Raw genomic sequence first — 25,206 nt, 5'->3', positions numbered from 1 at the left:
CATGCCAGGATTGGGGGATGAGGGGGCCACACATACCAGGATTTGGGGATGAGGGGGCCACACATACCAGGATTGGGGGATGAGGGGGCCACACATACCAGGATTGGGGGATGAGGGGGCCACACATACTAGGATTGGGGGGATGAGGGGTGCCATGCATACAGGATTGGGGGATGAGAAGACCATGTATACCAGGATTGGGGGATGAGGGGGCCACACATGCCAGGATTGGGGGATGAGGGGGCCACACATACCAGGATTGGGGGATGAGGGGTGCCATGCATACCAGTATTGTGGGATGAGGGGTACCAAGCATACCAGGATTGGGGGATGAGGGGACCATGTATGCCAGGATTGGGGGATGAGGGGTACCATGCATACCAGGATTGGGGGGTGAGGGGACAATGCATACCAGGATGAGGAATGGGGTGCCATGTATACCAGGATGAGGTGTACCACACATACCAGGATTGGGGGATGAGGGGACCATGCATACCAGGTTTGGGGGGTGAGGGGACCTTGCATAACAGGATTGGGGGATGAGGGGTGCCATGCATACCAGCAATGGCGATGAGGGGTATCATGCATACCAGAATAGGGATGAGGGGTACCATGCATACCAGAATAGGGATGAGGGGTGCCATGCATACCAGAATAGGTATGAGGGGTACCATGCATAAAAAAAAGGGATAGTTGTTCCAGCGTCTGGTAAATAATTCTTTCTTTATTTTTCATCCATTAAAAACTTGCAAAAATTACAAAGGTTGCATAGACAGGGTAGGGGAGCAAGACGCGTTTCGAACGCTCACATGCGTTCTTTATCACTGCATAGCTACACAATGAAAAGGATTTTCTAAAATACTTACAAAATGTGCCAATGAAAACAGTTGGAACAAATCACATGACATAATTACCACATTAAGCAACAGGTGCATGAAAACAGTCAATAGTGATACATGGTTTCTCTCTTCAGATTAAAACCCTTTGGGCTTCTTGAATCCAGATTAAATATCCAATACGCTTCTTTTGTCAATAATTTTCACTTTATATCTCCACCTCTTGCATGTGGAAAAAGTTTTTCAATACCTAAAACTTGCAAAGAAGACATGTCACGATTGTGCTCAATAATAAAATGCTTTGCAATAGCAGAGACATTTCTACTGGTGTTATTTGTTAGGTAGGGTAATCCATCCCATAAGGGCTATATAGGGTAAGCCTGACTGTACATTTTTTTACCCTTACTATCCCTCCCCCATATGATGTTTTTATTTGATATGTTTAGTTATGTTTTGTCCCATTTGGACTATTAAGTATACTTTTAATGGTAATTATTAAAAGTTACATTTTATTGGGTATTTTTTCTCTGCCTGGTTCACATGATGAGGGAGCCATGCATACCAGGATGAGGGATTGGGTGCCATGCATACCAGAATTGGGGGATGAGGAGGCCATACATACCAGTTCAGTGCCACGTATACCAGGATGAGGGGTATCATACATGCCAGAATAGAGATGGGGGGTACCATACATACCAGGATGAGGGATTGGGTGCCATGCATACCAAGATGAGGGGAACCATACATACCAGGATAGGGGTGAGGGGTACCATACATAACAGGATTGGAGGATGAGGGGTGCCATACATACCAGGATTGGGATAAAGAGTGCCATGTATACAAAATTTAGGATGAGGGGGCAATACATACCAGCATCGGGGATGATGGGTGCCATGCATACTAGGATTGGGGATGAGGGGTGACATGTATACCAGGATTGGGGATGAGGGGTGACATGCATACCAGGATTGGGGATGAGGGGTGCCATGCATACCAGGACAGGGATTAGGGGTGCCATGCATACCAGGATAGGGATGAGGGTGCCATGCATACCAGGATTGGGGATGAGGGGTGCCATGCATACCAGGATAGGGATGAGGGGTACCATGCATACCAGGATAGGGGATGAGGGGGCCATGCATACCAGGATTGGGGGTGAAGGGTGCCATGCATACCAGGATAGGGATGAGGGGGCCATGCATGCCAGGATTGCGGATGAGGGGGCCATACATACCAGGATTGGGGGTGAAGGGTGCCATGCATACCAGGATGGGGATGAGGGGTGCCATGCATACCAGGACAGGGATTAGGGGTGCCATGCATACCAGGATAGGGATGAGGGTGCCATGCATACCAGGATTGGGGATGAGGGGTGCCATGCATACCAGGATAGGGATGAGGGGTACCATGCATACCAGGATAGGGGATGAGAGGTGCCATGCATACCAGGATTGGATGGTGGGGACAGGAGGGGGGCAGCACAAATACCAGGATGGGAGCAGCACATACCAGCATGGGAGATGATATACCAATAAAAATACTCGCCACCTGGGCATAGAATGGGTTCAACAGCTAGTATATATATATATATATATATATATATATATATATATATATATATATACACACACACATACATACATATATATATATATATATATATATATATATATATATATATATATATATATATATACATATATATAAAATAGCTCTGGAAAAAAATAAAAGACCACTGCAAAATGTTAATTTTCTCTGATTTTTCTCTTTATAGGTATATTTTTGAGTAAAATGTACATTGTTGTTTTATTCTATAAACTACTGACAACATGTCTCCTAAAAATTTCGTATTTATTTGCAGAAAATGAGAAATTGTCAAAATAATAAAAAAGAAACAGAGAAAGTGCTTTCAGACCTCAAATAATGCAAGTTCTTATTCATTTAGAAACAACAATACTCATGTTTTAACTCAGGAGCAGTTCAGAAATCAATATTTGGTGGAATAACCATGATTTTTAATCCCAGCTTTCATGCGTCTTGGCTGCTTTCCACCAGTCTTTCACGCTGCTTTTGGGTGACCTTATGCCACTCCTGGCACAAAAATGTAAGCAGTTCTTCTTTGTTTGATGGCTTCTGACTATCCATCTTCCTCTTGATTACATTCCAGAGGTTTTCAATGGGGTTCAGGTCTGGAGATTGGGCTGGCCATGACGGGGTCTTGATGTGGTGCTCCTTCATCCACACATTGATTGACCTAGCTGTGTGGCATGGGGCATTGTCCTGCTGGAAAAAAACAGTCCTCAGAGTTGGGGAACATTGCCTGAGCAGAAGGAAGCAAGTGTTTTTCAAGAATAACCTTGTATGCGGCTTGATTCATACGTCCTTCGCAAAGATTAAGCTTCCCAATTCCAGCCTTGCTGAAGCATCCCCAGATCATCACCGATCCTCCACCAAATGTCACAGTGCGTGCAGACACTGTGGCTTGTATGCCTCTCCAGGTCTCCGTCTAACCATTAGACAACCAGGTGTTGGGCAAAGCTGAAAATTAGACTCATCAGAAAAGATTACCTTACTCCAGTCCTCTATGGTCCAATCCTTATGGTCTTTGGCAAACTTCAGCCTGGCTCTCCTTTGCTTCTCATTGATGAAAGGCTTTTTTCTAGCTTTACATGACTTGAGGCCTCTAGGAGCCTGTTACCAACTGTTCTTGCTGTGCACGTCACCCCAGCTGCCATTTCTTTTGTAGGTCATTTGATGTCATCCTGCAGTTGCTGAGTGACATTCGAATAAGATGATGGTCATCCCGGTCAGTGGAGAGTCGCTTTCGCCCTCTGTAGCTTTGTTGTCCCCAATGTCTTAATAGTTATTTTTTCATTCAAATTACTTTTGGGCTATTCCTAGCACTTGTTTTGCCATCCAGCTTGTCCTATTGCAAGAGGATTGTGAAGACCACAGCAGTGTTTTTTTTATACTTTCCCTCGTTACATAAGATTTGGTTCAGGTGATCACCTAATCAGAAGCACATTAAGTAGAATGAGGTGGACTGTGGTTGGAATTCAACTGACACTGGAATGGAATGTCTGTCAGACATGTAGAGATTGGGATTTGTAGAAAACTGTGCAGTGGTCTCTTATTTTTTGCCAGAGCTGTATGTATGTTTTTATATAGATATATATATATATATATATATATATATATTTATACACACAGTGGTGTGAAAAAGTGTTTGCCCCCTTCCTGATTTCTTATTCTTTTCCATGTTTGTCACACTTATGTTTCAGATCAAAAAATAATTTAAATATTAGACAAAGATAGCACAAGTAACCACACAATGCAGTTTTTAGATGAAGGTCTTTATTATTAAGGGAAAAAGAAATCCAAACCCACAGGGCCCTGTGTGATAAAATGATTGCCCTCCCCCTAAAACATAAATTCACTGTGGTTTATCACATCTTTGGGAAGCTGAGTTCACTTTCCCTAGCCACACAAAGGTCTGATTACTGCCACACCTGTTCTCAATCAAAAAATCACTTACATAAGACCTGCCTGACAAAGTGAAGTAGACCAAAAGATCCTCAAAAGCTAGACATCATGCTGTGATCCAAAGAAATTCAGGAACAAATGAGAAACAAAGTACTTGAGATCTATCAGTCTGTAAAAGGTTATAAAGCCATTTCTAAAACTTTGGGATTCCAACGAACCACAGTGAGAGCCATTATCCACAAATGGTGAAAACATGGAACAGTGGTGAACCTTCCCAGGAGTGGCCGGCCAACGAAAATTACCCCAAGAGTGCAGCAACAACTCATCCAAGAGGTTACAAAAGACCCCACAACAGAATCCAAACAACTGCACGCCTCACTTGCCTCAGTTAATGTCAGCGTCCATGACTCCACCATAAGAAAGAGACTGGGTAAAATGGCAGAGTTCCAAGACAAAAGCCACTGCTGAGAAAAAAGATCATAAAGGTTCATCTCAGTTTTGCCAGAAAACATCTTGACAATCGGCAAGTCTTTTGGGAGAATATTTTGTAAACTGACGAGTCAAAAGTTTAACCTTTTAGAAGGTGTATGTCCCGTTACATCTAGCATAAAAGTAATACAGCATTTCAGAAAAGGATCATCATACCAACAGTAAAATATGGTGGTGGTAGTGTAATGGTTTGGGGCTATTTTACTGTTTCAGGACCTGGAAGACTTGCTGTGGTAAATGGAACCATAAATTCTGCTGTCTACCAAAAAATTCTGAAGGAGAATGTCTGGCCATCTGTTCGTGACCTCAAGCTGAAGTGCACTTTGGTTACGCAGCAGGACAATGATCCATAGCACACCAGCAAGTCCACCTCTGAATGGCTTAAGAAAAACAAAATGAAGACTTTGGAGTGGCCTAATCAAAGTCCTGACCCTAATTCGATTGAGATGCTGTGGAATGAACTTAAAAAGGCTGTTCATGCTCAGAAACCCTCCAAGGTGGCTTAATTACAACAATTTTGCAAAGATGAGTGGCAAAAATTCCTCCAGAGCGATGTAAAAGACTCATTACCAGTTATCACAAATGCTTGATTGTGGTTGTTGCTGCTAAGGGCAACCCAACAAGTTATTAGGTTGATGTGGCAATCACTTATTCACACAGGGTCCTGTAGGTTTGGATTTCTTTTTCCCTTAATAATAAAGACCTTCATTTAAACACTGCATTTTGTGGTTACTTGTGTTATTTTTGTCTAATATTTAAATTTGTTTTGTGATCTGAAACATTTAAGTGACAAACATGGAAAAGAATCAGAAATTAGGAAGGGGGCAAACACTTTTTCACATCATGGTATGTACATACATTTAATTCCCAAAAAACAGCATCATACTCTCTTCCAATCCACTCTTGTATCATACTAAATGAAAGGTCTGCTTTATCTCCAATGTGATGTCTCCCCTGTCCATTGGTTACAGCTGGTATTACAGTATTTAATTTAATGAAACAAACTGCAATACCAGGCGCTGAAAATAATTCCAATATCGCCTTTAACTCATTTTTTATATTAATTCCTGCTGCTTACAATAATCTACACATTTTTTTACCTGATTAAATGTAGATTGGTGGAAGACGCATGAGTAGGATGAAGGTCAGCAGGCTGGTCGTGTTCAGAGCAAATGTTACCCACAAAGAACTGACAGACACATCTCCTAGAGAGAAATACAGAAATATCTGTAACATATATAAAAGAATCAGAGCACAGACATATGTCTACCCCGAATATCATCCAGCATAGAGGTAGAGTGTGCACAACACAGAGCTGCACTCACTATTCTGCTGGTGCAGTCACTGTGCACATACATTACATTACTGATCCTCAGTTACATCATGTATTATACTCCAGAGCTGCACTCACTATTCTGCTGGTGCAGTCACTGTGCACATACATTACATTACTGATCCTCAGTTACATCATGTATTATACTCCAGAGCTGCACTCACTATTCTGCTGGTGCAGTCACTGTGTACATACATTACATTACTGATCCTGTACTGATCCTGAGTTACATCCTGTATTATACTCCAGAGCTGCGCTCACTATTCTGCTGATGCAGTCACTGTGTACATACATTACATTACTGATCCTGAGTTACATCCTGTATTATACTCCAGAGCTGCACTCACTATTCTGCTGGTGCAGTCACTGTGTACATACATTACATTACTGATCCTGAGTTACATCCTGTATTATACTCCAGAGCTGCACTCACTATTCTGCTGGTGCAGACACTGTGTACATACATTACATTACTGATCCTGTACGGATCCTGAGTTACATCCTGTATTATACCCCAGAGCTGCACTCACTATTCTGCTGGTGCAGTCACTGTGTACATACATTACATTACTGATCCTGTACTGATCCTGAGTAACCTCCTGTATTATACTCCAGAGCTGCACTCACTATTCTGCTGGTGCAGTCACTGTGTACATACATTACATTACTGATCCTGAGTTACATCCTGTATTATACTCCAGAGCTGCACTCACTATTCTGCTGGTGCAGTCACTGTGTACATACATTACATTACTGATCCTGAGTTACTTCATGTATTATACTCCAGAGCTGCACTCACTATTCTGCTGGTGCAGTCACTGTGTACATACATTACATTACTTATCTTGTACTGATCCTGAGTTACATCCTGTATTATACTCCAGAGCTGCACTCACTATTCTGCTGGTGCAGTCACTGTGTACATACATTACATTACTGATCCTGAGTTACATCATGTATTATACTCCAGAGCTGCACTCACTATTCTGCTGGTGCAGTCAATGTGTACATACATTACATTACTGATCCTGAGTTACATCCTGTATTATACTCCAGAGCTGCACTCACTATTCTGCTGGTGCAGTCACTGTGTACATACATTACATTACTGATCCTGTACTGATCCTGAGTTACCTCCTGTATTATACTCCAGAGCTGCACTCACTATTCTGCTGGTGCAGTCAATGTGTACATACATTACATTACTGATCCTGAGTTACATCCTGTATTATACTCCAGAGCAGCACTCACTATTCTGCTGGTGCAGTCACTGTGTACATACATTACATTACTGATCCTGAGTTACCTCCTGTATTATACTCCAGAGCTGCACTCACTATTCTGCTGGTGCAGTCACTGTGTACAGACATTACATTACTGATCCTGAGTTACATCATGTATTATACTCTAGAGCTGCACTCACTATTCTGCTGGTGCAGTCACTGTGTACATGCATTACATTACTGATCCTGAGTTACATCATGTATTATACTCCAGAGCTGCACTCACTATTCTGCTGGTGCAGTCACTGTGTACATACATTACATTACTGATCCTGAGTTATATCCTGTATTATACTCCAGAGCTGCACTCACTATTCTTCTGGTGCAGTCACTGTATACATACATTACCTTACTGATCCTGCACTGATACTGAGTTACCTCCTGTATTATACTATAGAGCTGCACTCACTATTCTGCTGGTGCAGTCACTGTGTACATACATTACAATACTGATCCTGTACTGATCCTGAGTTACATCCTGTATTATACTCCAGAGCTGCACTCACTATTCTGCTGGTGCAGTCACTGTGTACATACATTACATTACTGATCCTGCACTGATCCTGAGTTACATCCTGTATTATACTCCAGAGCTGCACTCACTATTCTGCTGGTGCAGTCACTGTGTACATACATTACATTACTGATCCTGTACTGATCCTGAGTTACATCCTGTATTATACTCCAGAGCTGCACTCACTATTCTGCTGGTGCAGTCACTGTGTACATACATTACATTACTGATCCTGCACTGATCCTGAGTTACATCCTGTATTATACTCCAGAGCTGCACTCACTATTCTGCTGGTGCAGTCACTGTGTACATACATTACATTACTGATCCTGAGTTACATGCTGCATTATACTCAAGAGCTGCACTCACTATTCTGCTGGTGCAGTCACTGTGTACATACATTACATTACTGATCCTGTACTGATCCTGAGTTATATCCTGTACTATACTCCAGAGCTGCATTCACTATTCTGCTGGTGCAGTCACTGTGTACATACATTACATTACTGATCCTGTACTGATCCTGAGTTATATCCTGTATTATACTCCAGAGCTGCACTCACTATTCTGCTGGTGCAGTCACTGTAGCTTTGTTGTCCCCAATGTCTTAATAGTTATTTTTTCATTCAAATTACTTTTGGGCTATTCCTAGCACTTGTTTTGCCATCCAGCTTGTCCTATTGCAAGAGGATTGTGAAGACCACAGCAGTGTTTTTTTTATACTTTCCCTCGTTACATAAGATTTGGTTCAAGTGATCACCTAATCAGAAGCACATTAAGTAGAATGAGGTGGACTGTGGTTGGAATTCAACTGACACTGGAATGGAATGTCTGTCAGACATGTAGAGATGGGGATTTGTATAAAACTGTGCAGTGGTCTCTTATTTTTTGCCAGAGCTGTATGTATGTTTATATATATATATATATATATATATATATATATATATATATATATATATATATATATATATATTATACACACAGTGGTGTGAAAAAGTGTTTGCCCCCTTCCTGATTTCTTATTCTTTTCCATGTTTGTCACACTTATGTTTCAGATCAAAAAATAATTTAAATATTAGACAAAGATAGCACAAGTAACCACACAATGCAGTTTTTAAATGAAGGTCTTTATTATTAAGGGAAAAAGAAATCCAAACCCACAGGGCCCTGTGTGATAAAATGATTGCCCTCCCCCTAAAACATAAATTCACTGTGGTTTATCACATCTTTGGGAAGCTGAGTTCACTTTCCCTAGCCACACAAAGGTCTGATTACTGCCACACCTGTTCTCAATCAAGAAATCACTTACATAAGACCTGCCTGACAAAGTGAAGTAGACCAAAAGATCCTCAAAAGCTAGACATCATGCTGTGATCCAAAGAAATTCAGGAACAAATGAGAAACAAAGTACTTGAGATCTATCAGTCTGTAAAAGGTTATAAAGCCATTTCTAAAACTTTGGGATTCCAACGAACCACAGTGAGAGCCATTATCCACAAATGGTGAAAACATGGAACAGTGGTGAACCTTCCCAGGAGTGGCCGGCCAACGAAAATTACCCCAAGAGTGCAGCAACAACTCATCCAAGAGGTTACAAAAGACCCCACAACAGCATCCAAACAACTGCACGCTTCACTTGCCTCAGTTAATGTCAGCGTCCATGACTCCACCATAAGAAAGAGACTGGGTAAAATGGCAGAGTTCCAAGACAAAAGCCACTGCTGAGAAAAAAGATCATAAAGGTTCATCTCAGTTTTGCCAGAAAACATCTTGACAATCGGCAAGTCTTTTGGGAGAATATTTTGTAAACTGACGAGTCAAAAGTTTAACCTTTTAGAAGGTGTATGTCCCGTTACATCTAGCGTAAAAGTAATACAGCATTTCAGAAAAGGATCATCATACCAACAGTAAAATATGGTGGTGGTAGTGTAATGGTTTGGGGCTATTTTACTGTTTCAGGACCTGGAAGACTTGCTGTGGTAAATGGAACCATAAATTCTGCTGTCTACCAAAAAATTCTGAAGGAGAATGTCTGGCCATCTGTTCGTGACCTCAAGCTGAAGTGCACTTTGGTTACGCAGCAGGACAATGATCCATAGCACACCAGCAAGTCCACCTCTGAATGGCTTAAGAAAAACAAAATGAAGACTTTGGAGTGGCCTAATCAAAGTCCTGACCCTAATTCGATTGAGATGCTGTGGAATGAACTTAAAAAGACTGTTTATGCTCAGAAACCCTCCAAGGTGGCTTAATTACAACAATTTTGCAAAGATGAGTGGCAAAAATTCCTCCAGAGCGATGTAAAAGACTCATTGCCAGTTATCACAAATGCTTGATTGTGGTTGTTGCTGCTAAGGGCAACCCAACAAGTTATTAGGTTGATGTGGCAATCACTTATTCACACAGGGTCCTGTAGGTTTGGATTTCTTTTTCCCTTAATAATAAAGACCTTCATTTAAACACTGCATTTTGTGGTTACTTGTGTTATTTTTGTCTAATATTTAAATTTGTTTTGTGATCTGAAACATTTAAGTGACAAACATGGAAAAGAATCAGAAATTAGGAAGGGGGCAAACACTTTTTCACATCATGGTATGTACATACATTTAATTCCCAAAAAACAGCATCATACTCTCTTCCAATCCACTCTTGTATCATACTAAATGAAAGGTCTGCTTTATCTCCAATGTGATGTCTCCCCTGTCCATTGGTTACAGCTGGTATTACAGTATTTAATTTAATGAAACAAACTGCAATACCAGGCGCTGAAAATAATTCCAATATCGCCTTTAACTCATTTTTTTATATTAATTCCTGCTGCTTACAATAATCTACACATTTTTTTACCTGATTAAATGTAGATTGGTGGAAGACGCATGAGTAGGATGAAGGTCAGCAGGCTGGTCGTGTTCAGAGCAAATGTTACCCACAAAGAACTGACAGACACATCTCCTAGAGAGAAATACAGAAATATCTGTAACATATATAAAAGAATCAGAGCACAGACATATGTCTACCCCGAATATCATCCAGCATAGAGGTAGAGTGTGCACAACACAGAGCTGCACTCACTATTCTGCTGGTGCAGTCACTGTGCACATACATTACATTACTGATCCTCAGTTACATCATGTATTATACTCCAGAGCTGCACTCACTATTCTGCTGGTGCAGTCACTGTGTACATACATTACATTACTGATCCTGTACTGATCCTGAGTTACAGCCTGTATTATACCCCAGAGCTGCACTAACTATTCTGCTGGTGCAGTCACTGTGTACATACATTACATTACTGATCCTGAGTTACATCCTGTATTACACTCCAGAGCTGTACTCACTATTCTGCTGGTGCAGTCACTGTGTACTTACATTACATTACTGATCATGTACTAATCCTGAGTTACATCCTGTATTATACACCAGAGCTGCACTCACTATTCTGCTGGTGCAGTCACTGTGTACATACATTACTGATCCTGTACTGATCCTGAGTTACAGCCTGTATTATAATGCAGAGCTGCACTCACTATTCTGCTGGTGCAGTCACTGTGTACATGAATTACATTACTGATCCTGAACTGATCCTGAGTTACATCCTGTATTATACTCCAGAGCTGCACTCACTATTCTGCTGATGCAGTCACTGTGTACATACATTGCATTACTGATCCTGAGTTACATCCTGTATTATAGTCCAGAGCTGCACTCACTATTCTGCTGGTGCAGTCACTGTGTACATACATTACATTACTGATCCTGTACTGATCCTGAGTTACATCCTGTATTATACTCCAGAGCTGCGCTCACTATTCTGCTGATGCAGTCACTGTGTACATACATTACATTACTGATCCTGAGTTACATCCTGTATTATACCCCAGAGCTGCACTCACTATTCTGCTGGTGCAATCACTGTGTACATACATTACATTACTGATCCTGTACTGATCCTGAGTTACCTCCTGTATTATACTCCAGAGCTGCACTCACTATTCTGCTGGTGCAGTCACTGTGTACATACATTACATTACTGATCCTGAGTTACATCCTGTATTATATTCTAGAGCTGCACTCACTATTCTGCTGCTGCAGTCACTGTGTACATACATTACATTACTAATCCTGTACTGATCCTGAGTTACCTCCTGTATTATACTCCAGAGCTGCACTCACTATTCTGCTGGTGCAGTCACTGTGTACATGCATTACATTACTGATCCTGAGTTACCTCCTGTATTATACTCCAGAGCTGCACTCACTATTCTGCTGGTGCAGTCACTGTGTACATGCATTACATTACTGATCCTGAGTTACATCATGTATTATACTCCAGAGCTGCACTCACTATTCTGCTGGTGCAGTCACTGTGTACATACATTACATTACTGATCCTGAGTTACATCCTGTATTATACTCCAGAGCTGCACTCACTATTCTGCTGGTGCAGTCACTGTGTACATACATTACCTTACTGATCCTGTACTGATCCTGAGTTACATCCTGTATCATACTCCAGAGCTGCACTCACTATTCTGCTGGTGCAGTCACTGTGTACATACATTACAATACTGATCCTGTACTGATCCTGAGTTACATCCTGTATTATACTCCAGAGCTGCACTCACTATTCTGCTGGTGCAGTCACTGTGTACATACATTACATTACTGATCCTGCACTGATCCTGAGTTACATCCTGTATTATACCCCAGAGCTGCACTCACTATTCTGCTGGTGCAGTCACTGTGTACATACATTACATTACTGATCTTGTACTGATCCTGAGTTACATCCTGTATTATACTCCAGAGCTGCACTCACTATTCTGCTGGTGCAGTCACTGTGTACATACATTACATTACTGATCCTGCACTGATCCTGAGTTACATCCTGTATTATACTCCAGAGCTGCACTCACTATTCTGCTGGTGCAGTCACTGTGTACATACATTACATTACTGATCCTGAGTTACATGCTGCCTTATACTCAAGAGCTGCACTCACTATTCTGCTGGTGCAGACACTGTGTACATACATTACATTACTGATCCTGTACTGATCCTGAGTTATATCCTGTACTATACTCCAGAGCTGCATTCACTATTCTGCTGGTGCAGTCACTTTGTACATACATTACATTACTGATCCTGTACTGATCCTGAGTTATATCCTGTATTATACTCCAGAGCTGCACTCACTATTCTGCTGGTGCATTCACTGTGTACATACATTACATTACTGATCCTGAGTTACATCCTGTATTATACTCCAGAGCTGCACTCACTATTCTGCTGGTGCAGTCACTGTGTACATACATTACATTACTGATCCTGTACTGATCCTGAGTTACATCCTGTATAATACTCCAGAGCTGCACTCACTAATCTGCTGGTGCAGTCACTGTGTACATACATTACATTACTGATCCTGTACTAATCCTAAGTTACATCCTGTATTATACTCCAGAGCTGCACTCACTATTCTGCTGGTGCAGTCACTGTGTACATACATTACATTACTGATCCTGTACTGATCATGAGTTACATCCTGTATTATACTCCAGAGCTGCACTCACTATTCTACTGGTGCAGTCACTGTGTACATACATTACATTACTGATCCTGAGTTACATCCTGTATTATACTCCAGAGCTGCACTCACTATTCTGCTGGTGCATTCACTGTGTACATACATTACATTACTGATCCTGAGTTACATCCTGTATTATACTCCAGAGCTGCACTCACTATTCTGCTGGTGCATTCACTGTGTACATACATTACATTACTGATCCTGAGTTATATCCTGTATTATACTCCAGAGCTGCACTCACTATTCTGCTGGTGCATTCACTGTGTACATACATTACATTACTGATCCTGAGTTACATCCTGTATTATACTCCAGAGCTGCACTCACTATTCTGCTGGTGCAGTCACTGTGTACATACATTACATTACTGATCCTGTACTGATCCTGAGTTACATCCTGTATAATACTCCAGAGCTGCACTCACTAATCTGCTGGTGCAGTCACTGTGTACATACATTACATTACTGATCCTGTACTAATCCTAAGTTACATCCTGTATTATACTCCAGAGCTGCACTCACTATTCTGCTGGTGCAGTCACTGTGTACATACATTACATTACTGATCCTGTACTGATCATGAGTTACATCCTGTATTATACTCCAGAGCTGCACTCACTATTCTACTGGTGCAGTCACTGTGTACATACATTACATTACTGATCCTGAGTTACATCCTGTATTATACTCCAGAGCTGCACTCACTATGCTGCTTGTGCAGTCACTGTGTACATACATTACATTACTGATCCTGAGTTACATCATGTATTATACTCCAGAGCTGCACTCACTATTCTGCTGGTGCAGTCACTGTGTACATACATTACATTACTGATCCTGAGTTACCTCCTGTATTATACTCCAGAGCTGCACTCACTATTCTGCTGGTGCAGTCACTGTGTACATACATTACATTACTGATCCTGAGTTACATCATGTATTATACTCCAGAGCTGCACTCACTATTCTGCTGGTGCAGTCACTGTGTACATACATTACATTATTGATCCTGAGTTACATCCTGTATTATACTCCAGAGCTGCACTCACTATTCTGCTGGTGCAGTCACTGTGTACATACATTACATTACTGATCCTGTACTGATCCTGAGTTACCTCCTGTATTATACTCCAGAGCTGCACTCACTATTCTGCTGGTGCAGTCACTGTGTACGTACATTACATTACTGATCCTGAGTTACCTCCTGTATTATACTCCAGAGCTGCACTCACTATTCTGCTGGTGCAGTCACTGTGTACATACATTACATTACTGATCCTGAGTTACATCATGTATTATACTCCAGAGCTGCACTCACTATTCTGCTGGTGCAGTCACTCTGTACATGCATTACATTACTGATCCTGAGTTACATCATGTATTATACTCCAGAGCTGCACTCACTATTCTGCTGGTGCAGTCACTGTGTACATACATTACATTACTGATCCTGAGTTATATCCTGTATTATACTCCAGAGCTGCACTCACTATTCTGCTGGTGCAGTCACTGTATACATACATTACATTACTGATCCTGCACTGATCCTGAGTTACATATTGTATTATACTCCAGAGCTGCACTCACTATTCTGCTGGTGCAGTCACTGTGTACATACATTACATTACTGATCCTGTACTGATCCTGACTTACATCCTGTATTATACTCCAGAGCTGCACTCACTATTCTGCTGGTGCAATCACTGTGTACATACATTACATTACTGATCCTGAGTTACATCCTGTATTATACTCCAGAGCTGCACTCACTATTCTGCTGGTGCAGTCACTGTTTTCATACATTACATTACTGATCCTGTACTGATCCTGAGTTATATCCTGTACTATACTCCAGAGCTGCACTCACTATTCTGCTGGTGCAGTCACTTTGTAGATACATTACATTACTGCTCCTGTACTGATCCTGAGTTATATCCTGTATTATACTCCAGAGCTGCACTCACTATTCTGCTGGTGCAGTCACTGTGTACATACATTACATTACTGATCCTGAGTTACATCCTGTATTATACTCCAGAGCTGCACTCACTATTCTGCTGGTGCAGTCACTGTGTACATACATTACATTACTGATCCTGTACTAATCCTGAGTTACATCCTGTATTATACTCCAGAGCTGCACTCACTATTCTGCTGGTGCAGTCACTGTGTACATACATTACATTACTGATCCTGTACTGATCCTGAGTTACATCCTGTATTATACTCCAGAGCTGCACTCACTATTCTACTGGTGCAGTCACTGTGTACATACTTTACATTACTGATCCTGAGTTACATCCTGTATTATACTCCAGAGCTGCACTCACTATTCTGCTGGTGCAGTCACTGTGTACATACATTACATTACTGATCCTGAGTTACATCCTGTATTATACTCCAGAGCTGCACTCACTATTCTGCTGGTGCAGTCACTGTGTACATACATTACATTACTGATCCTGTACTGATCATGAGTTACATCCTGTATTATACTCCAGAGCTGCACTCACTATTCTACTGGTGCACTCACTGTGTACATACATTACATTACTGATCCTGAGTTACATCCTGTATTATACTCCAGAGCTGCACTCACTATTCTGCTGGTGCACTCACTGTGTACATACATTACATTACTGATCCTGAGTTACATCCTGTATTATACCCCAGAGCTGCACTCACTATGCTGCTTGTGCAGTCACTGTGTACATACATTACATTACTGATCCTGTGTTACATCATGTATTATACTCCAGAGCTGCACTCACTATTCTGCTGGTGCAGTCACTGTGTACATACATTACATTACTGATCCTGAGTTACCTCCTGTATTATACTCCAGAGCTGCACTCACTATTCTGCTGGTGCAGTCACTGTGTACATACATTACATTACTGATCCTGAGTTACATCATGTATTATACTCCAGAGCTGCACTCACTATTCTGCTGGTGCAGTCACTGTGTACATACATTACATTATTGATCCTGAGTTACATCCTGTATTATACTCCAGAGCTGCACTCACTATTCTGCTGGTGCAGTCACTGTGTACATACATTACATTACTGATCCTGTACTGATCCTGAGTTACCTCCTGTATTATACTCCAGAGCTGCACTCACTATTCTGCTGGTGCAGTCACTGTGTACGTACATTACATTACTGATCCTGAGTTACCTCCTGTATTATACTCCAGAGCTGCACTCACTATTCTGCTGGTGCAGTCACTGTGTACATACATTACATTACTGATCCTGAGTTACATCATGTATTATACTCCAGAGCTGCACTCACTATTCTGCTGGTGCAGTCACTCTGTACATGCATTACATTACTGATCCTGAGTTACATCATGTATTATACTCCAGAGCTGCACTCACTATTCTGCTGGTGCAGTCACTGTGTACATACATTACATTACTGATCCTGAGTTATATCCTGTATTATACTCCAGAGCTGCACTCACTATTCTGCTGGTGCAGTCACTGTATACATACATTACCTTACTGATCCTGCACTGATACTGAGTTACCTCCTGTATTATACTATAGAGCTGCACTCACTATTCTGCTGGTGCAGTCACTGTGTACATACATTACAATACTGATCCTTTACTGATCCTGAGTTACATCCTGTATTATACTCCAGAGCTGCACTCACTATTCTGCTGGTGCAGTCACTGTGCACATACATTACATTACTGATTCTGCACTGATCCTGAGTTACATCCTGTATTATACTCCAGAGCTGCACTCACTATTCTGCTGGTGCAGTCACTGTGCACATACATTACATTACTGATTCTGCACTGATCCTGAGTTACATCCTGTATTATACTCCAGAGCTGCACTCACTATTCTGCTGGTGCAGTCACTGTGTACATACATTACATTACTGATCCTGTACTGATCCTGACTTACATCCTGTATTATACTCCAGAGCTGCACTCACTATTCTGCTGGTGCAATCACTGTGTACATACATTACATTACTGATCCTGAGTTACATCCTGTATTATACTCCAGAGCTGCACTCACTATTCTGCTGGTGCAGTCACTGTTTTCATACATTACATTACTGATCCTGTACTGATCCTGAGTTATATCCTGTACTATACTCCAGAGCTGCACTCACTATTCTGCTGGTGCAGTCACTTTGTAGATACATTACATTACTGATCCTGTACTGATCCTGAGTTATATCCTGTATTATACTCCAGAGCTGCACTCACTATTCTGCTGGTGCAGTCACTGTGTACATACATTACATTACTGATCCTGAGTTACATCCTGTATTATACTCCAGAGCTGCACTCACTATTCTGCTGGTGCAGTCACTGTGTACATACATTACATTACTGATCCTGTACTGATCCTGAGTTACATCCTGTATAATACTCCAGAGCTGCACTCACTATTCTGCTGGTGCAGTCACTGTGTACATACATTACATTACTGATCCTGTACTAATCCTGAGTTACATCCTGTATTATACTCCAGAGCTGCACTCACTATTCTGCTGGTGCAGTCACTGTGTACATACATTACATTACTGATCCTGTACTGATCCTGAGTTACATCCTGTATTATACTCCAGAGCTGCACTCACTATTCTACTGGTGCAGTCACTGTGTACATACATTACATTACTGATCCTGAGTTACATCCTGTATTATACTCCAGAGCTGCACTCACTATTCTGCTGGTGCAGTCACTGTGTACATACATTACATTACTGATCCTGAGTTACATCCTGTATTATACTCCAGAGCTGCACTCACTATTCTGCTGGTGCAGTCACTGTGTACATACATTACATTACTGATCCTGAGTTACATCCTGTATTATACCCCAGAGTTGCACTCACTATGCTGCTTTTGCAGTCACTGTGTACATACATTACATTACTATTCCTGAGTTACATCATGTATTATACTCCAGAGCTGCACTCACTATTCTGCTGGTGCAGTCACTGTGTACATACATTACATTACTGATCTTGAGTTACCTCCTGTATTATACTCCAGAGCTGCACTCACTATTCTGCTGGTGCAGTCACTGTGTACATACATTACATTACTGATCCTGAGTTACATCATGTATTATACTCCAGAGCTGCACTCACTATTCTGCTGGTGCAGTCACTGTGTACATACATTACATTACTGATCCTGAGTTACATCCTGTATTATACTCCAGAGCTGCACTCACTATTCTGCTGGTGCAGTCACTGTGTACATACATTACATTACTGATCCTGAGTTATATCCTGTATTATACTCCAGAGCTGCACTCACTATTCTGCTGGTGCAGTCACTGTGTACATACATTACATTACTGATCCTGAGTTACCTCCTGTATTATACTCCAGAGCTGCACTCACTATTCTGCTGGTGCAGTCACTGTGTACATACATTACATTACTGATCCTGAGATACATCATGTATTATACTCCAGAGCTGCACTCACTATTCTGCTGGTGCAGTCACTGTGTACATACATTACATTACTGATCCTGAGTTACATCATGTATTATACTCCAGAGCTGCACTCACTATTCTGCTGGTGCAGTCACTGTGTACATACATTACATTACTGATCCTGAGTTACCTCCTGTATTATACTCCAGAGCTGCACTCACTATTCTGCTGGTGCAGTCACTGTGTACATACATTACATTACTGATCCTGAGTTACATCATGTATTATACTCCAGAGCTGCACTCACTATTCTGCTGGTGCAGTCACTGTGTACATACATTACATTACTGATCCTGAGTTACATCCTGTATTATACTCCAGAGCTGCACTCACTATTCTGCTGGTGCAGTCACTGTGTACATACATTACATTACTGATCCTGAGTTATATCCTGTATTATACTCCAGAGCTGCACTCACTATTCTGCTGGTGCAGTCACTGTATACATACATTACCTTACTGATCCTGCACTGATCCTGAGTTACCTCCTGTATTATACCCCAGAGCTGCACTCACTATTCTTCTGGTGCAGTCACTGTGTACATACATTACAATACTGATCCTTTACTGATCCTGAGTTACATCCTGTATTATACCCCAGAGCTGCACTCACTATTCTGCTGGTGCAGTCACTGTGTACATACATTACATTACTGATCATGAGTTATATCCTGAATTATACTCCAGAGCTGCACTCACTATTCTGCTGGTTCAGTCACTGTGTACATACATTACATTACTGATCCTGAGTTATATCCTGTATTATACTCCAGAGCTGCACTCACTATTCTGCTGGTGCAGTCACTGTATACATACATTACCTTACTGATCCTGCACTGATCCTGAGTTACCTCCTGTATTATACTATAGAGCTGCACTCACTATTCTGCTCGTGCAGTCACTGTGTACATACATTACAATACTGATCCTTTACTGATCCTGAGTTACATCCTGTATTATACTCCAGAGCTGCACTCACTATTCTGCTGGTGCAGTCACTGTGCACATACATTACATTACTGATCCTGCACTGATCCTGAGTTACATCCTGTATTATACTCCAGAGCTGCACTCACTATTCTGCTGGTGCAGTCACTGTGTACATACATTACATTACTGATCCTGAGTTACATCATGTATTATACTCCAGAGCTGCACTCACTATTCTGCTGGTGCAGTCACTGTGTACATACATTACATTACTGATCCTGAGTTACCTCCTGTATTATACTCCAGAGCTGCACTCACTATTCTGCTGGTGCAGTCACTGTGTACATACATTACATTACTGATCCTGAGATACATCATGTATTATACTCCAGAGCTGCACTCACTATTCTGCTGGTGCAGTCACTGTGTACATACATTACATTACTGATCCTGAGTTACATCATGTATTATACTCCAGAGCTGCACTCACTATTCTGCTGGTGCAGTCACTGTGTACATACATTACATTACTGATCCTGAGTTACCTCCTGTATTATACTCCAGAGCTGCACTCACTATTCTGCTGGTGCAGTCACTGTGTACATACATTACATTACTGATCCTGAGTTACATCATGTATTATACTCCAGAGCTGCACTCACTATTCTGCTGGTGCAGTCACTGTGTACATACATTACATTACTGATCCTGAGTTACATCCTGTATTATACTCCAGAGCTGCACTCACTATTCTGCTGGTGCAGTCACTGTGTACATACATTACATTACTGATCCTGAGTTATATCCTGTATTATACTCCAGAGCTGCACTCACTATTCTGCTGGTGCAGTCACTGTATACATACATTACCTTACTGATCCTGCACTGATCCTGAGTTACCTCCTGTATTATACCCCAGAGCTGCACTCACTATTCTGCTGGTGCAGTCACTGTGTACATACATTACAATACTGATCCTTTACTGATCCTGAGTTACATCCTGTATTATACCCCAGAGCTGCACTCACTATTCTGCTGGTGCAGTCACTGTATACATACATTACCTTACTGATCCTGCACTGATCCTGAGTTACCTCCTGTATTATACTATAGAGCTGCACTCACTATTCTGCTGGTGCAGTCACTGTGCACATACATTACATTACTGATCCTGCACTGATCCTGAGTTACATCCTGTATTATACTCCAGAGCTGCACTCACTATTCTGCTGGTGCAGTCACTGTGTACATACATTACATTACTGATCCTGACTTACATCCTGTATTATACTCCAGAGCTGCACTCACTATTCTGCTGGTGCAATCAATGTGTACATACATTACATTACTGATCCTGAGTTACATCCTGTATAATACTCCAGAGCTGCACTCACTATTCTGCTGGTGCAGTCACTGTGTACATACATTACATTACTGATCCTGTACTAATCCTGAGTTACATCCTGTATTATACTCCAGAGCTGCACTCACTATTCTGCTGGTGCAGTCACTGTGTACATACATTACATTACTGATCCTGTACTGATCCTGAGTTACATCCTGTATTATACTCCAGAGCTGCACTCACTATTCTGCTGGTGCAGTCACTGTGTACATACATTACATTACTGATCCTGAGTTACATCCTGTATTATACTCCAGAGCTGCACTCACTATTCTGCTGGTGCAGTCACTGTGTACATACATTACATTACTGATCCTGAGTTACCTCCTGTATTATACTCCAGAGCTGCACTCACTATTCTGCTGGTGCAGTCACTGTGTACATACATTACATTACTGATCCTGAGTTACATCATGTATTATACTCCAGAGCTGCACTCACTATTCTGCTGGTGCAGTCACTGTGTACATACATTACATTACTGATCCTGAGTTACCTCCTGTATTATACTCCAGAGCTGCACTCACTATTCTGCTGGTGCAGTCACTGTGTACATACATTACATTACTGATCCTGAGTTACATCCTGTATTATACTCCAGAGCTGCACTCACTATTCTGCTGGTGCAGTCACTGTGCACATACATTACATTACTGATCCTGCACTGATCCTGAGTTACATCCTGTATTATACTCCAGAGCTGCACTCACTATTCTGCTGGTGCAGTCACTGTGTATATACATTACATTACTGATCCTGACTTACATCCTGTATTATACTCCAGAGCTGCACTCACTATTCTGCTGGTGCAGTCACTGTGTACATACATTACATTACTGATCCTGAGTTACATCCTGTATTATACTCCAGAGCTGCACTCACTATTGTGCTGGTGCAGTCACTGTGTACATACATTACATTACTGATCCTGAGTTACCTCCTGTATTATACTCCAGAGCTGCACTCACTATTCTGCTGGTGCAGTCACTGTTTTCATACATTACATTACAGATCCTGCACTGATCCTGAGTTACCTCCTGTATTATACTCCAGAGCTGCACTCACTATTCTGCTGGTGCAGTCACTGTGTACATACATTACATTACTGATCCTGAGTTACCTCCTGTATTATACTCCAGAGCTGCACTCACTATTCTGCTGGTGCAGTCACTGTGTACATACATTACATTACTGATCCTGAGTTACATCCTGTATTATACTCCAGAGCTGCACTCACTATTCTGCTGGTGCAGTCACTGTGTACATACATTACATTACTGATCCTGAGTTACCTCCTGTATTATACTCCAGAGCTGCACTCACTGTGCAGGTCCCGGATATCTGTAGATGTTTGCACATCCACATAATTTACCGTTCCTTCCTTGCAGCCACATTTTTACCAGCAGTGCAGTCAGAAGAAGAGTAAAGAAGGTGTAAGTGACGTAACGGCCATAAGGTAAATCTGTAAGAAGAAGGAGAACATTATCTACATCTTGTGATATGTGCAGAGGACACTGCGCAGAGACAGAGACAGGAATACTGAGATACTCAGCACAAGCGGCAGGGTCCAGTCTTCAGTCTGGGTGGCACCTACCATTGAAGGCCATTTTACCATGTCCCAGTCCCAGGGGTCCAGGGGCTGAGATGTTATCTTGTGGGGTCTTCATGTGCTGTTCTGCCGCTTTTGAAGACTTATTATTTTTCTCACTCTGCAGAGCTGTTATTTTCATAGTCAGGAAATGGCCAGCACCAGTGACCACAGCGCGGCCCCCATGTCGCTCCCTTGCAGAGGGTCAGTGAAGAACAAACATCTCCTCTCCTCAGCTTCCTGGACCCCTGTAGGTGTGATATGGGGGGTGCAGCACTGGGCTTTCACTGCAGTCACACCTCAATTTAAAGTTCTTCTTACGATTAAATTCTAATGGATCTCTCCTTATATCATATGGGTTATCGGGCTGCTGTGACCCCAGTGATCAGCTGTGATCTATGTGGAATCCTTCTGAATCTCTGTTGTATCTGATCTTCAGTTCTTAGGATCGGCACCGATCTAATCTCCCCTTTCTAAATAGTATCAATGTACAGGATTGATATGTAATAGGACCGGCTGCCCTATTCTAGCTCAACCCGCTTCAAATAAATACAGTTGAGCTGCAGTACCCAAAGCAGCCTGTAGACAAGAGTGGCGCTGTTTCTAGAAAAAAAATAAATAAAAAGAAAACTTTTTTTCTTATCTTAAACAACTTATTTTCAAGGGGTTGTCCATTTATAGGAAAAACATAAAGGCAGTAAAAGTGATGCTTACCTCATCAACCTCACGACTATTCCATTTCAAGTCTACCTAAGTCCTCCTCCGGTCCCTACTTTCTGGTGTCCCTCAAAATAGAGGAAATGACCATTCAGTCGATCACTGGTCACTGCCTTGACCATCCTCAGTCAGGGATTGCTTGCAGCTGGTCACATATCCCTGTGTTGGGACATCATGGCTCAGTAGAGACCGACAGGAAGCCAGACAGTGTTTGAAGGAAAGCGATGGGGGACTGTTGGGGTGAGTATCACTTCTTTTTTTTAAGTGAACAACCCCTAATCTCAGGTATTGATGGCTTCCAAAATAACTGCTTGCAGTTGGCCACCTGTCCCTGTGTTGGGACATCATCACCGCATTAGGAAGTAGAGACCGGTGGGGAACCAGGCAGTGATGAAGCAACAATGGCAGGGAATTATTTAAGTACCACTTTTTTATACCATTCTTATTTTTCGTTTTTTTGGGCTGTCCTACATTATGTATTTAGATAAGCCTGCTCGATGATGGTTTCCAACTATTTGTCTGCAGTTGGTCCCATGTCCCTGTGCTGGGACATCATGCTGAAGTAGTAAGTAGAGACCGTCAGGTAGAAGTAAGGTAGCACTCACCATAGGCATGCGGGATCTGCCATCTATATTTGGATAAAGACATACGGGGGCAGCGGTGCAGGAGGAGTGTGAGGGAGAACGTTACTGGACCACGCTTGATTGCGCTTCTACGGCTCCGGTAGAAGTGTAATATATACATGGACTCTGGGTATTAGCACTGCTGACCCTAGGGTGCTGATCCTGCAGTAGATCTGTCCTGAGGACGTCTGCTCTGGATGAACGAGTCCTGGTGCTGGCTTAACTCTTTCATAGACGATACTTGGATTGAGTATCACTTTTTAAGATTTTGATCTCTACTTCTTATGCGGACCACCTCTTTATTTATATGGGCAGTCCTATGTTTTTACAAAAGCCTACTTGATGATGGTTTCCAAGTAAAATTGAAATAAGTGAAACACCAAAATACCATTACCATCATTAAGAACATGGCAGGTGTTTCTTATAGCAATGGAGACGTTCTTCTGGTCGGCCGGGCTCTGGACTATACACAGGAGCTCCATGTCCTGGTGGTCCGGGGGTGCTGATATCTGGATGGTGCCCCCATTACTGTACAGCTGGTATGTAGGGTCCCGGTGTCTGGATTTCCAGGTGTAGGATAGATGTGATGTCTGTGATGGGACAGAGCAATGGAGGGTGACGTTACATCGTTCTGTGAGGTTTGCCTTCGCAGTAATATTTGGAGGCAGGATGGGCGCTGCAATTAAAAAAGAACCAAAAAGAACATTTATAATGGTGCAGTGTTAGTATTGTGATTGTAAAGTGAGCTTGTTTTGATCAATATGCAGCTCAGGGGCAGATACTGACAGTGAAAGTCCCCAGAGCAGCCCCCTTCTCATCATGCCCCATCCTCTTGTACAATTTAAGCAGAGGTTAATACATGACACATGTGTCAGAAGTGACAGACAGTAGCCCTGCAGTTGGTTGCAGGAGATCTCTACATTGGCATTA

At 41.9% G+C, this 25,206-nt stretch overlaps 1 long non-coding RNA gene across 1 annotated transcript; it reads right to left on the bottom strand.

The window, feature by feature from the left end:
- Positions 1-726: 726 nt before the first annotated feature.
- Positions 727-24,946, bottom strand: LOC141153007 (uncharacterized). Its single transcript, XR_012247215.1, has 4 exons — positions 24,671-24,946; positions 10,786-10,890; positions 5,909-6,013; positions 727-1,092 (listed from the first exon to the last, which is right to left on the bottom strand). It is a non-coding gene; the product is annotated as an uncharacterized lncRNA (long non-coding RNA).
- Between the last annotated feature and the right edge of the window lie 260 nt (positions 24,947-25,206).

Source organism: Phyllobates terribilis, unplaced genomic scaffold (genome assembly GCF_046119375.1).
Source record: "Phyllobates terribilis strain yellow unplaced genomic scaffold, ASM4611937v1 Scaffold_7__3_contigs__length_470593459, whole genome shotgun sequence".
NCBI classification, from domain to species: domain Eukaryota; kingdom Metazoa; phylum Chordata; class Amphibia; order Anura; family Dendrobatidae; genus Phyllobates; species Phyllobates terribilis.
Note: the sequence above shows the minus strand (reverse complement) of the source record. Positions and strands in the feature narration are given on the sequence as shown.